This window comes from Zonotrichia albicollis, chromosome 7 (genome assembly GCF_047830755.1).
Source record: "Zonotrichia albicollis isolate bZonAlb1 chromosome 7, bZonAlb1.hap1, whole genome shotgun sequence".
Classification (NCBI taxonomy): Eukaryota; Metazoa; Chordata; class Aves; order Passeriformes; family Passerellidae; genus Zonotrichia; species Zonotrichia albicollis.
The window spans coordinates 16,336,065-16,354,463 of record NC_133825.1 but is presented as its reverse complement, the minus strand read 5'-3'; the positions used below and the strand labels follow the sequence as shown (position 1 = coordinate 16,354,463).

General features: G+C 38.6%; 1 long non-coding RNA gene across 1 annotated transcript in view; it reads right to left on the bottom strand.

The window, feature by feature from the left end:
• Positions 1-18,399, bottom strand: part of LOC113459778 (uncharacterized) — a 572,931-nt gene that overhangs the window by 69,634 nt on the left and 484,898 nt on the right. The gene's annotated exons all lie outside the window — the stretch shown is intronic.

The following is an 18,399-nucleotide window of genomic DNA, read 5'->3' as shown; positions in this document are numbered from 1 at the left end:
ATGTCTGGAGATATTTATCAGATCTAAATACTCTAATTAAATTAAATTATAATAATACCTTATTAATGTGCAATATGCAGCTGTTAATATATATTACATATAAAATATTTATGAAATCTAAACACTCCTGTATGTTTAGAGCTGTTAATTGGAGCTAACTAAATACACTGGGCAATGCTCCTAAGTAGCCACAGAACAAAACAATTCCTGCTTGATGGAAGAGCAGTTGTGATAAAATGCTCTATCTGTCTCTTTTCCTAAAGCCCAGATATGGAAAGGAAAAGACTGAAATCGAAGCACTGCCATAAAAGCCTCTAGAGGGGAGAACACAAGGCTGAAAAAGCCTCACAGCAGTGATTCAGTCTCTGCTTTCAAGACATCTGGCTAGAAACTTACTGCTGAATTATTAAGATCTAACACATTGCTTTAGGAACACTGGAGTTGTCTTTCCCTTGCCGTCTCCAGCACAGAGCCACCACCACTGCTCTTTATGGAAGGGCATGCTCGTGCTGGGCTGGTCTTTCTGGGAGAGAGAAGAGCTGGAGCATTTCACACAGCCCTTGGTGGTTCTGCTCAGAGACACTGCAGTGCTGCAGCCTGTGAGATGCCACAGATCAGCACTGACCATTTCACACAGCCCTTGGTGGTTCAGGGACACTGCAGTGCTGCAGCCTGTGAGGTGCCACACATCAGCACTGACCATTTCACACATCCCATGGTGGTTCAGAAACACTGCAGTGCTGCAGCCTGTGAGGTGCCACACTCCAGCACTGACCATTTCACACATCCCATGGTGGTTCAGAAACACTGCAGTGCTGCAGCCTGTGAGGTGCCACACTCCAGCACTGACCATTTCACACATCCCATGGTGGTTCAGAAACACTGCAGTGCTGCAGCCTCTGAGGTGCCACACATCAGCACTGACCATTTCACACATCCCTTGGTGGTTCTGCTTGGAAACACTGCAGTGCTGCAGACTGTGAGATGCCACACTCCAGCACTCTGCTGGGGCAGAGCTGGGGGACTGAGCCATCTGGTGATGGCAGCACCACAAACAACGCAGAAGCCCCGGGGCTTGCTCCTGTCTGCCACTGAGGGGACTCAGAGCACACACTGTAATTGCTGGACATTTAATACCTGGCTGGCCTCAGTTACACACACTGAGACCACTCTGTGCTATTCTGCCATCAGATCTGCAGCCAGTGAACATGGATTCTGCCTCTTGTACAATCCTGTCAGCAATTAGTTATGATAAGCTACAATATCACATCTTCTTTCCACGCAATTCCCTATCTCTGTTCATCTTGCTGACTCTCCTCTATCTTTTGTTTGTTTCTTTGAAGTGCTCTCTGGCATTTTTCTCTGATGGAAAAAAATAATTACATCTACCACAGTTTTTATGAACAATTCTGCTTATTTAATCTTACCAGAGCTTTGGGGCTTCACAAAGTCTACCAGCTTTGGTTAACTTCTTCAAAAGCAAAAAAGCCTTTAGAAATTAAAAAATCACTTGAATATATGCCCTACCTTGCAATTAAAGTTTTTCTGTATGTAGAATAATAGCTGGGAGTCTGTGATCACAACTGTCTCAGAATGCCTATGATACACTGCTGGGAGAGTTCTCAGATCTTGCATCTCTGAATGCCTTCTTGTCAGGCTGGATATAAAAACTCCTGAGATGAGCCCATGAATACATCTAATTCTTCTTCTTTCTCTCCATCTAGTTCAGTGCTCAGACTACTTCCTTCTATTTGTCCAAGACAGTAAAAATGAGCTAATCCAAAAACCTCTATAAATGTGAACATTTCTTTCTGGATGGGCTCACAAAATTATCTTTCTAGTTCAGTTAAATGAAAGACAACATTGTCTGATAATGGCTGTCAGTGGTGTAGATTTTTCAGAAGAAAGACACTGCCAAAGCAAAAATGAGATACTGAATTTGAAGACAACATTTTTTTATCAAACTATCCATCCTATATGGACTAACAATAAAGCTGAGCTGTAAGCATACTCGAATAATATTATTTATTTTTGAGAACAGAATCTGAATATTTGGACTGTTCCTCCTGGAAATACAACCTTTTCCCACCTTGATGTTTGTGTGCAGAAACTATGAGAGAAAATTAATAGACTTTGGGTAGCTAAATGGGAAGCTAAATGATATGCACAGTTATTTTTCATTAAATGTCTTGTTTTAGTCTTCAGTTTTCAGGAAAAAAAACCCTTCAGAAACCCCTCCTTGATATGATTTTGAGATCTGAACCTGACCTATGGCTTAACACCAGACAGACAAGAAATACATTAGTAATACCAGCACAACTAACATAGATACTAAGGTAAATATTTCAATATTTTATCTCAGGGTGATTATACTGGAAGCATCTTCTGATATTTCTTTTTTTTTTTTTTTTTTCCAAAAAATGCTCTGGCAATTGTAGTGACTTTCTTGATTCCATATTCACACAGCTGTGTGTTACATTTGTTGATTTGCTTTTTTGTGTGTATGTTGGGGCATTTTCCCCTAAGAGTTATTGTCCAATATTTTCCTCCATATATTTTATATAAAGTTTAATAAATTGTTATTTCTGCAGATCATTCATTAAAGTATTTTTTTAATCTTATGTAATGTCTTAGAAGATAAATATCATTATTATCTTTCATCTGATAGGTGGCATTTTGTCATTCAGTCTTAAATGATGCCTGTGGGATAAGATGATTGCTCACTTCTGACATTGTTAGATTGGATTGTGAAGTGTAGGTACAGAACAATTCACTGAGATGTTCTGCTCACTTGTCCAAGTCAAAGGATGTCAGCAGAAAAGCTCCTCTGCACATGGCTTGACAGAGCCTGTTTTTCCTTAGCCATATCAAGCTGTGTCATCTGAGCCACAATAAAGCTTCCACTAAAGATAAAATCCCTTAGTCTGTGTTGTATTGCAAAGACCTTGCTTTCTTTGCTTGCTCATCTAAACTGCAGCCACAGAAATTGGCTTTTTTGGCATGACTATCCCTCAGCAGAGATGGGAGTAGAATTCTGAGGTCGTGTATTTGGGAAAGTGCTGCAAAGTGGGTCTCACTGTACATTTCCTCCCTCTCTGTGTTTATTATCCTTCCCTTTTTATGTCATTTGGCTGCAGTCTAATTGTGTGACCTATAAAGTGAGCAAACTGCTGTTACTATCAGTGTAGGCTCACCTTTGTATATTTAGGTTCTCTTGCCACCTGATGTTCTACTGCAGCTCTTTGTGGATCCTCCATGGGTTTAGATGTCCTATCTGCTTGTTTTGCTTTTATTTGATGCAATTGTAAGGCTCATTGTCTTAATATCTCCCATTTTCACAGTATTTTTTCATATTTGATAGCTCTTGATCTAATATTTGAAAAATTGTGAATGAACTCTAGACAACCCTTGCTTTCAGTTTTTACCAGCTGTAAATCTGTTGCTTTATCACCTTGCCACGTTTCCCCTAAAAATAACCTTCACAGTAAGTGCTTACAATCAGTACATCACCGCCTGCCCAGACAGTGGAAGGCAGAGAGAAATTAATGTCTGGTGTAGTTGTACTGAGAGCACAACTTTGGCTTTGCCCTTTCATCTTAGATAGGTTATGGCTGTGATTAGCAGGCTAACTTATGACTTGCATTAATGTTTCACTAAGCAAATAGTTTCTTGTATTTTCCCTTCAAGATTCAAAAACCCCCAGTGTTTTGAACAGCAAATGGATTTCTCTCAGGTCAGTTTTCAAGAGGCAATTTTGTGTTTATAGGTTCTGTTTGTCTGGGTCTTTTTAATTGTTTATCAATCCCAGTGAAAGTACCACAGGCAATGAGGAGGATGACTGCTACTTCCTCATTGCCAGGAGATCCAGTGTTTCCAGAGTCAATGGCTGTACTCCTCACTAACACAGGACACTGAGTATGTGCTGTCCTGAAGCACTTACAAGCTGAACAAAATTGATTTGACCCACTCCTTGAGACCTGAAGGACAATGCAATTCACTGAACTCAGCAGGCTATTTACAGAAAATGTGATAACAACCTCTCTTGCTGAACCTATAGAAAACTCCTGTACTTGGGCCAGTGACCAAATGACAAAATAGGACTGTGTCATTTGGCACTCTGATGCCAAAGTAATGTCCCTGTAATCCTGATATCATCAGTAGCATAGTTTAGAGATTGTTAAATAAATAAATGCGTGAGGGAAATGAAGTGGTGACAAATAGCTAACCTTTGTACTTGTGAATGCAAGCTAAAGACACAGGCACTGCATTCCCCCACAGGTCTCTGCATCCACCTAAGATGGGGAGATAACATTTCTGTCAGAGGTTTCCCCCTCTAAAAGATACACAGTCAGTCTCTGGCTTGATCTGGGCCCAAAGGAAGCCCTTGAGCTGGGCCCAAAGGAAGCCCTTGAGCTGGGCCTAGAAGAAGCCCTTGAGGTGGGCCCAAAGGAAGCCCTTGAGCTGGGCCCAAAGGAAGCCGTTGAGCTGGGCCTAAAGGAAGCCCTTGAGCTGGGCCTTGAGGAAGCCCCTGAGCTGAGCCTAAAGGAAGCTCAGATGAGTTCTGCTGGTTCTTGCATGGATCAAACTCAACCAGACCCTGAGATGGCACTTTGGGCAGAGAGAACCAGGCCACATTGATTTAGAAGGACACAACAACCTGAAGGGATGCACATGCACAAATTTAAAGAGATCTTTTAAGACAGACCCCCCCCTTTTGTCACAAAGGATGATTTATATTCCTATGGAAGAGAATGGATACTTTGTGAGTGACTTCATTTGGGCAAAAACAGCTCAGATGTTTTTCACAGACTGGTAGACTCATGTCCTGTTCTGCTATTTCTCTTCCTCTTTTTCCCCAATTATAAAGAAATAAACAGAGAGTGGGAGTTGGACTACGTATGTCATGTTGAGCTTTGAAACCAACAAGCATTACACTTTGAACTGCTTCACACTGCTTAGGCATATCCTCTAGGATGGTTTCGTAAAGAAATTGTGAATTTCATCAGTGCAGAAATTGTAATCCTTCCAAAACCCTTAACAGTCTCAAACTCCCATTTCATTTTAAAGACAGGCATAATTCTATCTTTTCCCTGCCTCCCACAAGATACTGTAGACATACTCAAAACCAAAACAGAAGGAAAAATTGTATTAATCAACATGTTGCCTACTTGAAATGCTGAATCAATCTGACTGTCCACCCAACTCCAATTATTCTTCCAAAAGCCAGGAAGTGACTGGAGATGAGATTTGCTTGTTTGTGAGGTGATTTAGCATATTAAAAAACAACTCAACACTGAGAGCTTGACAAAGCTCCACACTTAAACTCCAGCAGGCCGAGGCTTGCTCTCTGAATCCTGGAAGAAGGGTGGCAAAAAAAGCTGAGATGGCCTCAGGAATATAAATCAGTAGGGAAGTGGAAATGCAAGGCTGAGTATGAAAAAGGCAAGAGAAGGGAACTGAATTCGGGAGGTAGAAGGGCAAAGATTATCTGTGTATAATCTGAAGACTCTTAAATCTGCTCCAAACTCACAACATCAAACACAGTGCCTGGTGTGTAGCCACAGCTGTTGGCTTTCATTCCTTGAAAACAAATGTTTGTGTCTGACAAAGAATAAACCCCAATACAGATGAAGGCTTTTAACAACACTGGTTTTAGTATCAGTAGGTTATAAAGTGATGAGCGGCAAAAAACCATATTCTTCAAAATATGTATGACATAAAGTTCTGCAGAATCTTTAGCATGCAAGGTCTCAAAGACTCCATCTGAGAGAAAGTAAAGATTTTAGTGCTTCCATATTCTTTTCCAGCCCTATGCTACATATAATCATTTCTGGAAAAAACAGTCCTTAAGCATGTGATGAAAGTGATGAAATCCCTCAACAGAAAAGCTGATCTTATAAACATATGGAAAACACAATTAGTAAACAACCCACAAGATGAAGATATTCCTCATTAAGCATTTGCAAAATAACTCACAAGAACAAAACTGTAAAATTTGAAGTCTGTTGTAAAACAGTATGCAAACAAAACAAAAAGATAAGCCAGTGCAGCAAATGGTATGTAAGGAACTGTTTGTTTCCAGAATATTTGCAAAATCAACTTCCTGCTTTACCCTTCTTGAAAGTTATTTTTGAACAGTATTTGAAAGTAACAATTTGTTCTCCCAGCCTATCAGAACTTGCTTTGAACACCTTTTCTATGCTTCTGAAGGGGATGTGCCTTTCCTCAGTGACATAACAGTTGCGCTTCTGATTTTGTAGCTCCCACAGGAGAATGCAAACACACATGTAATGAACTCCACTGAAATCAACCCAAGAACTTAAAAATGAAGCATTTGTGCAGTATTGACATAATCCTCTGCATCCATGTTAACCAGAACTGCCATCTAAAGCCTTCTCATTACATAAACACTACCTACAAATCCATGAACTCTTGTAAAGATATTTAATGAAAACAAGCAAATGGCCAAATTTTTTCTACACAGATTAACTTGGGGACAGTCTTTGCTCTTCTATACATTTTATATTTGGAAGGAGAGATGGGTTAGAAGAGTTAGATTTTTTTATTTTGTCAAAACTTCAAGCAGCTTTCTGAAAAGCATTCCCTTGAGATTTGCTCAAAGCGATCCATGCTGTAATTTTTGTCTTTTGCTGGAAGTGTAATCAGCAGTAGAATTCAGTAAAGCATTTAAACATGCATCTCTGTGTAAATGTATGACACTGTGTATGTTGCCTGTACTACTCAGTGAAGACAGACTATGGTCAGTAATTTGAGAAAAAAGAGTAAGCTTATGAAAGGAGAAGAGAGGGATATGAAAGGTGTGCAGATAAATAAGAAGCATAAGGAGCAGAGAAGCAGCTAGAGTAGCTGACGAAGCAAGTGAGGGAGTTACACTTCAAGGAAGGAGGTAAGGACAGCAAAAATAATGAAATAAGAATAGGTGGTGCAGGGCTATGAAGGAGAGAGTAGGAATGGGTTAGTAAAAGAAAAGTCTCATCATCAGCAAACCCTGAAAAAAGTTAAATCAGAGCCACAAAAGTAATTGAAAACACCTTTGTTGTCTATTATGTAGAAGGAGTGGTGAGCCTGTGCAAACGGAGTGCCCCTCTACTGCTGTAGTTTTGTAAACAAAATTCCAAAATTAAGACTCTAACATTTAAAGGCTGACACCTCACTGGCCTCCAGCAGGCTGAGGGAAATAAAGCTGCTGTTCCCTGCCATAAGCAGTTCACCATTTCTGGATAGGTTCAAGCCATGATGCACGTGTGCATTCATCTACAACCAACGTGACCCATGACCTGTACCGCTACCAAGTAAAAATATGACGATCACCTTTGATTCAGATGTAGCACAGCCACTAAAGGACTTTAAAACTGATGACAGTGAGCTGTTTCATGGTGAGAACCTGAATCAAGTCATTACAGAAACAGCTTACCAAAGCATAACTCAGTGCAGTCCTCTCTTTTCTCCCCCCTTTCTTTACATGGATATATAAACCATCAGAACAGAAGAACAAAAGGCAATGACAAAAAAATTGGAACCATATCTCATAGCTAAACACTTCATTATTACACGAAGCATCACCCTCCAGACAAGGACAATTCTGAATCCTCCAAAAGATGAAACGCTGTTTCAGGAACATATAGCATTGTTTTTCTTTAAAGTGATATTTAAAACAAGGAAATTAGATTTTTGCAGGAGAGGTTCTTACTTCAGTTGAAAGAGATTCTTTTGAGATAAGTGTATTGAGACCAGTTTACCCACTTTCTAAATCCACAGTTTCTCATACTTGGCAAAACATCCAAGCTCCAGATCACTCAAATCTAAGATTCGAGACTTTTTCTCCAATCTCTTGAGAACAATGACCACGGCACAACAACAGATGTGGAAGAAAAGAAGATCTACGAGATGGAATTCTCAGGAAGAGCATCCCTTAATCAAATTTAACACGCAAGGAAGCCAAGTCCAAAAGCTGAAAACATGAACACAGGATACTCCATCAACATCCTTCACTTGTTCGAGTCCTTTAGGACTTCTTACCAATGCTCCAGCCCCAGCAGGCTCTGTCTCATCAGGGCATTGTTACAGTGCATTACCATACACTTTGTCTCCAGATGCTCCACAGAGAATAGGTGTCTGCTAGATCTACCAGCTCAGGGTATTCAGATGCCTCAATATATATCCAGGTGCCTTGCTAGGATTTCTAATGTACTTGGTTAAAACTTCAGGTGAGTAAGTACCCTTAAAAACTGTGACAGTTTACTTAAAGAGAGAGTTTTGTGCCTTGATGCATTCCTATCACAAGCTCAGTTTCTGCTAATGGGAACCTGCCCTCAGGTTGTTCAAAGGCAGGTTGTTCATGCTGTATTTTGACCAAGGCAGATACAAAAAGGAAATAGGAATTTTTAAAGTAAGTACTTTTTTATCTAGTGAGCATCACAGAAGATAAACTTCTGAATGCTGTTTAAGCACACACATTAGGTAACAGCACACCTGATGGTTTTTTTAGTTCCTCTGTGTTTTCTCTCCTAGCAAAAAGAAAGGGAGAGACAGTGTCAAGGTCATTCAGTGTGACCTTCATTACAAACCCCTAACAGAGTTACCAAAATTCAGGCCTTTGCCTAGTTCTAGCTATCAGCAACTGCTATGGCAGGGTTGCCACATTTCCAGTGCTTCTCTGAACAAACTGCACCATCTCTGTACTCATCCATGCTTTCAATCTCAGGTAGCAGATATTGTTCGAAATCTGTGAGTTCTGGCTTTTCCAATAAGGCCTTGTACCCAGCAGCATTTGTATTTCATGACATGTTTATGGCATTTACTAGTGATACTGTGCAAGTAGACTTCTCAAAACCAGTGACATCTAAATTAAGACATAAAGTAATAATTAATAAGGTTAACAAAGATGGAAATAAATTGAAACAAACAATATTGCTTATATTACTTTTGCCACCTTAAAGAAATAGAAATGGCTAAATAAATAGAACAGCCTTATGAAGTCATCTAGCTGGAAGGACTGGGCCCATGTGTTTAAGATCTGCATTACACCAGAGCATGAAATGCTGGAGCAGCAGCCTGGGAGTTTGCATTCACCAGCAAACTCATTTGTGAATTATTAAACTGAACTTCTGAAACGTCCTTAATTAGAAATGCCTGTCCCTTGGAGCCACTTATGGGTTCTGAGAAAATGAGTTATGATTATGAGTACCACAGGGAAGAAAGCAGGGAAGAACAATGAGTTGAAACAAAGGAATAGGTAAACACTGAGGGAAAAAATATTAATATTGGAATTAACAACTTAAAGAAGAAAAAAATACTAAATGTGAAAAAGTTGTAAGCAGCCCAAGAACAGAAGAAAATAACGGTGGTGTCAATTTACGGAGCTGTCCCAACAATGATCAACACTGAGTCTGTGGAAACTGTTTCAGAATGAGGAATATCCTCCAGGACACTGAACTAATCAAAGGGCAAATCAAAGGGCACTGTATTAGGCTCAGCCATGCTACACTCAGATCTTTAACTCAATGATTAATGTTAAAACAGCTTTCAAATATAAAATCTGCCCTAACAAAACCAGATATACTCAAGCTAATGTAGCGCTGCCTCACTCCTCAAGAACTCTTTAACTACAATTACCTCTTAGTTGCTGTTCTTAAGGAGAAGCATTTTCCATTTCAGCTAAATTTTCTTACCATCTTGCTCTTTCTAATAGCAGAAGTCCCTTACAGTACAGAAAAACATTAGAGAACTACAGAAAGATTTCTCTGGCAAGTTCTTTTCTCTTATAAACATCACACAATTGTCTGGTTTAATCTTTTGTTAGCATTCTCTATGTAGGATTTTTTAACATGCTGCATTTGAGTAGAGGCCTTGTCAGATGAAGAACATTTTATCAGATCAAAGGAATTCTCTCCCTTCTGCTAAAAATGGCACTGCTAAATTTAGATTATTCTACAGCAAGAATGAGGTATCTTGGAGCTGAAATTCTGAAGTGACTAATCACTGACATTGCTTTATTCACTTATTGTGGCGCACCATTTTCTAACCAAATTCAACTTAGAGAAAAATAAGAATTATCACAAAAACTTACAGCAGAAAAAAGTTCCTCACTACACTGGATCTAAAATTTTTGTGCCTATTAGTGTACCTAGGACAGATTCTACTAAGTATTGATACGCCATTGCCTTTAAAGTTTGTGGTTTTGGGTTATGTCTAGACTTTAAACCAGAAAACACCTTCTAAGACAGGTGTTCAAATAAGTTCTTTTAGGACTTTAAAGGCAAATTTTATTGTCTAACATTGTATTTGTTCTGGTTTTGTTCCTCTCTGTGAACATCCCTTCCCTGAATATTCCTCTTTGTAGAATTTGTCCCTTCCCTGTGCTTTATCAGCCTCCCTTGCTGTGTGTATAATTTCTGCAATGTACATTATGTGATTCTTGAAGGATCAGAGTATTTGTAAGGTTTTTCATTCCTAATACATCCTCCTGTCCCTTCACTTTTCTAGGCCTGGACCTACTATCTAGTATACTTGCTCTTTGCTGATTATAGAACTGTGCAATTCTAAATTAACCTACCTTACAAACTCAGTACTTTTAAGATTCACTTTGCTCAATATAAATTTTAATAACTTTAATAAAAGTGTTACTTTTTGATAATGAGCTTTTAAGGTTTCGAAACCCACTTTCTATTCATGTGGATTTTACACTGCAATCACAAACTACCAAATATTCATTTCATTTTCTACAGCCAGATGGAGTTGTTTCCCATGTACTTATTTAATGAATTTCACTCTTAATTAGAATAGTTTGCCAGTGGTGATCAATAAACATTTTGGATATTTACAGAGTAAGTATCAAGAAGAACAGCCACAGACTAAAAAGACAGAGTGGGAGAAAAATCTATAAGATTTTATTTGTTTAATTAGCAATGGTGTCATAATCTTCACAGAACATGAATGTTTCTAGTACCTGGTAGTTTACTCCTCCTCACCCCTCCCAGTCACTGTCTCAGTCTCATAAACAAAGATCACGTCAGTAAAATCCCAGTCAAAGAAATTAAAAAAAAAAATTTAAACTAGAGATGTGTATGGACTTGTGTTTTGGGAGGAGCTCAGAAACCAAATCAAGGTTAAAGGCAAGTATAAACCCTACATTTGTGGTTAGAAACCTCTCAGTTCAAAAGACTCCAGATGTAGCATGCGATCAGAAATGTGCCTGGCATCCAGATTTCACGTTCTGTAATATTTCCTTTTTTATGGAACAATCAAAACTCTGAAGGAACAGTGAGCAGGGAGTGTAACAGGTGCCTGGATAAACAGGATGTAAAGGGATCCAGGAGCCTTGATGTGCTCAGGGAGGAACTCGGTGGGCACACAAAAATGGAGAGCACTGCACATGTCCTGTCCCACAGCCTGTCCCCCTGACACACCTGGGATTGTCCCAGTGACACACCTGGGCCGTTGTCCCTGCTGACACACCTGGGGCATTGTCCCTCCTGACCACTTCCACATTCCCTGACCCAGCCCAGGCACACGGCCAGCACAGCAACCTTTGTTCTGGCCAGCATGGCAAACATGGGGAAACTCCCAAGTGGGATGAGGACAAACAAGATCTGTCCTTACTGTAGCTGTCAAAGAACTTTGGGTGGATTTAAAATTATTGGTGTCAGTAAATGGTCCAGTCCCTAATTCCTGTTTGTTTAAGTGCCTTATTGTCCTGGGTTGACTATGCATCATATAGTCAACCCAGGACACTTATATAAATGATCAGTTGTTTTACTACTAATGACTGAAGCCCCTGGACAAATGTTATGCCTCTGAATGCCTCTGAATGATACAGAACACTGTAGGATTGGGCACCACAAATAAATGTAATATCTACAAACATTATGAACTGAGAATTTTTTGCACTGGCAGTGCTCAAGGCAAAGGACATGTAACGAGTAGTTCTGGTTTAGTCCTTGAAGAAGAAACCCACAAAACCACTGAAATTTCAGAGGAATTATCCAGTAGAAATTTTTTTATTCTAATAAACCATAGGCTAATTCATAATGGAAAAGTTATTTCATTTCTTCAGCCACTCAAAATATTACATGTGGAGGTTTTTCTCATGAGCAGCTCAGAAAGACTGAGCTATTAACAACATTGGGACTCAATATTCTTAAAGTTATCACCCACAGTTTAGAATCATGTCCTTATGCTCAATTAGCAATCCACAATTCCTAAATAAAGACAAGCAATTTAATCCTGCGTGACACTCCCAGCTTTTCATATCCATTCTGATTGATACTTCTTGTAAATGCCTTGTCCCCAATTTATACACTACATCCCCTTTAACTTGGCTTTTTGTATGGTGTTTCATACGAAAATAAATCATCAGTGTAATTAGCTATCTAGTATCACAATGGCATTAAAATCACAAAAGAAATGAGGAACTCTGGGAAAGCAGAAGAAAATAAAAAACCACACTTCCACTCTTTTTCCCTCTTCTCAACCTTAACATGAAACTTCACTTTGAAAATGAACCGCCACTCACAGACATGAAACTTGTGAGTTCATTAAGTGAGGCATAATTGCTCATTCCCTCAATGCACTTGGTTGCACTTGGTTTTTCTTTGCAAAAGATGCAAGAAAATAATTGCATTAATTTCAAGAAATCAGCAGACAATTAGACACATTTGTATTTTTTGCACATGAATTTCAGAGTCATGTCCAAAAAGATGAAAGACACAGATCTTTTGAGAAAAAATGGATTAAAGGAGTAACTTACAAATAACAATATAATTAAGTCACCAAGCAAACTACTTAGAAAATAGTAATTCTGTAACTAAAGCTCTTCCTTCTCAAGCCATTTATGTGGCTCTGTGCTGCTCACACCAAGTTTTGGTTCCTCTCCAAGTGTCCCATGAGCAGGAGGAGCAGAGCAGTGCTGCACTCCTACATAAACCTTCAAACGAGCACTTGACTTTTTTCTTCCACTAAAACTCAGTGTACTGAAATTCAATCCATGTGGAGTACAAAGTAAGTAGTTTTTAATCACTATTGTAAATAATAAAATTTACTAGCTATTTCAATACACATTTTTAATAGAAATAATTGTAATCACCCCTGTAATAATCTAAAACTGAAACAACTTCATCAGCAGTTCAATCATCCCACACTCTTCTGAGATAAGCCTTAGTGTCTGTGGCAACTTAAAGCTGTAAATCTGAGCTGTCACCACGATAGCTGCTGGCCTTGAGACCTCAAATATTCAGTGGCACCTGCTGTGCATTATCCCTTCACACTGCAGGTGAGGGAACTCAGGAATGGACAGCATTTGTGACTCTAATCCCTACCTAGATTTGTTTCCTCAACAACAATTTTCATTTAGCTATTTCATTTAGCATTGGCACCACAATCACCTTTCATTGCAGAACAGTAACTTGAATAAGTTTTGTAAATTAGAACATGAAGTGAAATACCAACTCTTTGAAAATGCCATGCCCCCTCGGAAATCAGGAAATATTAACATAAGCAGATTTGAAGGAGACTGTTCTTGGTAAATGAACAGACATGAATGGTAAATACCACTGTAGTTATTTGTGCCGTATTCCTCTTGGCTAAATTTAAAGAGGCAGCTATAAAGATCTAAGAATGTCACACTCATTGGCAACCAACCTAATTCTAGTAAGAATTATTAAGGCTAGGTAGTAACAAAGGAGGTATCTGTTCCAGTCTCAATTTGCAAGTATCATTCTGTAAACAAGTAAAAAAAAGCTTTCCCCTTCCTTTTTCATGCATTTGAAAGCTATAATAATTTAGCTCTTCTAAAGTTCCTTCTACAGTCACTTTAATTGCTCACACTCAATTATCTTTAATTTCAGAAAATTGAATGTAATTTAATTATCATTAATAGTATTTTTAAATTAACATAATTCCTTTCCAATCCTAAGTAATCAGACACAGCTATTTCCTCCTAAGTCATCCATAATGGCATCTGAAATGTTCTTCATACCTTTCTTCCCTGTCAGAATTAAAGGGGACATTGGCATCTCTCTTCCTCAATGCTGCAGTATCTCGAAACCTTATTTACAAGTAAAATTCTTAAAACTGGGGTTTTGCCCCAAAATAAGGTCAGTGATACCAAACAAGCATTGTAAATTTTCACAATAGTATCTTAACATAAATTAGAAGAACAATAATACCTCTCTCAGTTTCCACATAAAATTCCCTTTCTCCTATCCATCCAAATAAATAATTTTACAATGGTCTATGACTTTCTTATTTTATCCCAATATACCCCAAGATTCATACTTTAAATGACTGTGGGTTTCCCAAGACCTCTCTTGGCAGTACCTCATCCTCAGGACAACTTTGCTTTTTCCAGTAAATTCAAAAAACCTCATCAAAGTCAGATTAACATTTCCAGATTTTCAGTCTTGTTTTGCTTTGCTTTCTAAAGTATTTTTTCCTTAAACACCTTTACCTCTATGACTTAAGTAACCTCTTCGATTTTTTTTTCACAAGAAGAATGTTAGCTTCTCAAACAGTATGTGACATTATACAGCATTCCTCCTGGATTTATTGCAGAAATAGCACCTGCAAGCCTTGCTGGCTATGTTTAGGGTGTTTTTTGGACTGCACAAATCTTGAGTAATCACAATTTTAGTGATGTTTCCCAAGCGCTCAATGTCTAAGTACACCATGGCACTTCATGATCAGGTATGATGGCACAGATCTGGGGCTCCCTTTGAAGAGCACAATTCAGAGCACCTTAAACGATATTATCATGACATAATCTATGTGAAAGCTTCCAAATCTTTCCTGTAGAAAGATCTGACAAGGGACAATTAAAAGCCCTCACTGACTGTCTGGGTTTTGTTTGGCTGCTTGTTTTTGTGGCTGTTTTTGTGGGAGCTTGTTTGTTTATTGTTGTGGTGGTGGGTTGGCTTTATTTTAGAGTTTTAAGCCTTTTCCTGAAATTATTTTAAACACACTCCAAGTGACTCACTCACAGTGTGTTTAAATTTCTCAACCAGCTCCCAGAGTCTGCCCTTTGCAGAGCTGACACATTCTGTGATCATAGCAGGTCCTCAGTTCACATTTATTCACATTTGTACCAGTTTTGCAATAAGGCACTGCCAGACAAATTAATTTCATGTGATTACTTTACATACTGCCTAGGAAATGATTGTAACATTTTAGAACACAATTCAAGTCTATTTTCATTAAGAGACAATGCTCTATATTCACAAATCCAGTCAAAAGAATCCAGGTGAGAACTCCAAAATAAGAGTGCAAAAGGGAAAATACTGTATTTTTAACTCAAACATAGGAAATAGTGTCAAAAACCCCAAAATGCTATGACCCATCAGAATTTTCTGTAGTGATTACCAGGAAATTAAGCAAATACTAAGTAATAGGAGCTGGACTCAATGATCCTTGTGGTTTCCTTCCAATCCAGCATATTCTGAGATTCTGTGTTTCCATAAACTAAAAGCTGCAGTTTTCTCGTTCACAACACACAGTATCTTACATCATAAAAATAAATGGCATTATTGTAAATTTAAAAGTCTAATCTATTTAAACGGACAGATAAAGAAAAAAAAAAAAACAGGAAGAAATTTCCATAAAACGCACTGGGAAACTTAAAAAATATTTTTGAAATGACACCTGGGCCAAAGGGAAAAGAAAAGCAGCAAATCTTACTCTGTTGGGCTGCTTCTATTCCCATTACCTTGAAGAGCATTAGCATTTTGCTAAAGAGCATCAGCACAGCTGAGGTCAAGCACTTTCCAAACCCCAGCTTTACAGGGTACTTCTTTGAAGACATATTTTTGAAAGCGCAGCTTCTGTTTTCCGTACACCTTCAGAGAAAGAACACTCCAGTTTACACTTCATGATGGCCCTCCACTGGTACAGAGCAGAATTCAAAACTGTTTTCAGCACAGTAGCAGTCTACTTATGCTTTGATAATTCCTCTTCAAAGATTTTCCTTTACAAAGCATGTCATACAAACATAGACAGCCAGTACTCGTTTCTCAAGCTGAGTAACTGAGAGCTGAGGTAAATCCCCCGGCAGAATGTCACTACAAGTTATTATGTTGTAGGTGCTTTATTTTTTGAGAGCTGTTCTTGACTGAAACAGAGCTGAAAACAATCAGGGATCCATATATTACACTGCAGTCTGAAAGCCTCTTTGGGGCACGTGAGAACTTGAAATGACTTTTGGTTGCCCTGACCTACATTCTGATGCAAGGGGCACCGGGCAGTAACCAGGAAGCAGAAAATTTTGGGGGAATACAGCACACCCAAAGTAGTGCTTCCTCCAGCATTGCACTACTGTGCAGGCATTCACACTTTGCACACAGTCAATACCACTAATTTATGTCATAAATAATTCCCAGTTGAAGGGTTACCTGTGCCAAGCAATCTTGGAACTGTGGCAGTATTGCTTCCTAGAAGGATATACCCTGTAAATACTCAGTTCACTACCTACCTTTTTTTTTTTTTAAAGGATTTTTCAAATTAGAGCAGAATAGCTGTTCTTTACGCTCACACAGTTATTCTGTCATAATATCTTCTTCCTTCTGTATTTTACTGAAACTAATAAAATAAAATTATGGAAAATAAAACAAACCCTGCCAGACAGATCCAACCATGTTTTTGTCCGCTTGAAATCTGCATTGCTCAAGGATGCAGAACTAGAGCACCAGGATGCAAGGGAATGGCCTAGTGTGTATGTGTGAGGTATGCCACTCAGAAGTGGAAGTAGACAACACAGTATATGCTCCCTCACTTCAGTAATAAAATATACAGCAGCCTATAAAGAGAATTCTACTAATTGATAAGCATGCATTAGAATGAAAAACAAAGCTCAATTTGCATTTACCAGCTTCTAACATCTGAAAGTTTCAGCACAGCTAGCAAACTAAATTTCTCTCTCTGTTGAAGAGATTTGCATATACATTGTTTTCTGGAAGTCCACCTTTTTGCAAATAAATTTCCAGCATATATTGGATAACTGGTGTCATGTTCATAGAGCCTAGACACATATTCTGCAGTGGGGCTCCTAATCACTGTGTTTTCTTCACCCACTCAACCCATTTGGAAAAATGGTTGTCCAATGCACAGTTACATCACAACTAGACGTTGATGGATTGATACACATCACATGTAATGCCTCCTTAATTTTTACCACCTCCATAAAATGTTCCAGACTCCTGTGTTCATTTGAGGACCATTATCCAAAATGATTTATACCTCATCCTCTGCATGAAAGATTTATTTCATTCATCCATTAACAAAGGTAGCAATTGTATCATGTTTTCACCATTAATGAAACTGTTTTTTTGGCTTCGAGGTCAGTACCTGCATACCAGTACGTGCTTCCAAATTGAAGTTGCGTGTAAAAAAATATTTTCTACTATTCTATTAATTCCAGGCTTATTTGGAGAGGTTTAAACACTAGAAAAGGAGAGTTCCCAAGCAGAATGCACATTACTTGCTTTGAAATAACTTCTGTCAGTGCTATGTAGGTCTTTACACCTGCAATCACCAGAATAAGAAACAGAAATCCTTGAATCTCTCCCAAAGCTCAGACTCTCCACATGTAGTAGATTTTTGAAGGTAACCAGACTGTTCACATTCACTTGCATGTTCGTAGGCACACATTTTTCTCTACTAGAGCTCCCTTTTTGGCACTCCTGCTACTTCTGTGGAATGGATTTTGAGCCAGCTCAACAATCTACACCCCTTTGTTCCCAAAGGAAATACACCATTATCATTTCCCTGGCTTCAGTTATGACAAATAAGGAACCTGTTGAAGGGTGGCCACAATACATGGTTTTGTTATTAAGAGTCAGCACACTCCTCCAAACCTGTTGAGAAGAGCAGACAGGTAATGGAGCTGCTTATTCTGCTGAACAATCTCACAGCAATTTTCAGCCCACCACTTATTTCCCACTTTCTTGTCTTCAACAGAAGAAAAACCACCCTGGCCACAGGACTCAGGCAGCAGATTAACAGGGTTTCTTTCAAGATTCAAAAAACCTTTTCTATGTTTAACATACACAAGGCCCTCTGCTTGCAGTTACTGGGAAACAATAAAGATTCTCCTTTTAATAAAGAAAAACAAACCAAAACAAACCCAAAACAAACCAAGAGCCCAATAGCAAGAGAAACACAGGACTGAACATTAAAGTATTAAATTTCTCTTAAACCTTTTGGAACAAACCTAAAAGGCAACAATTATTTTGACCTACACAGACAGATATGTGCACAATTCTATTTGATTTAATTTCTACTATTTTCTATTTCTATTTAGTTTTCTATTTTATTCTATTTATATCCAGGAAACTGGTCCTTCAATGGCAGTGGCTCTGATTACCTGCTCTGCTCCTTTGTGTCACAGGCCAT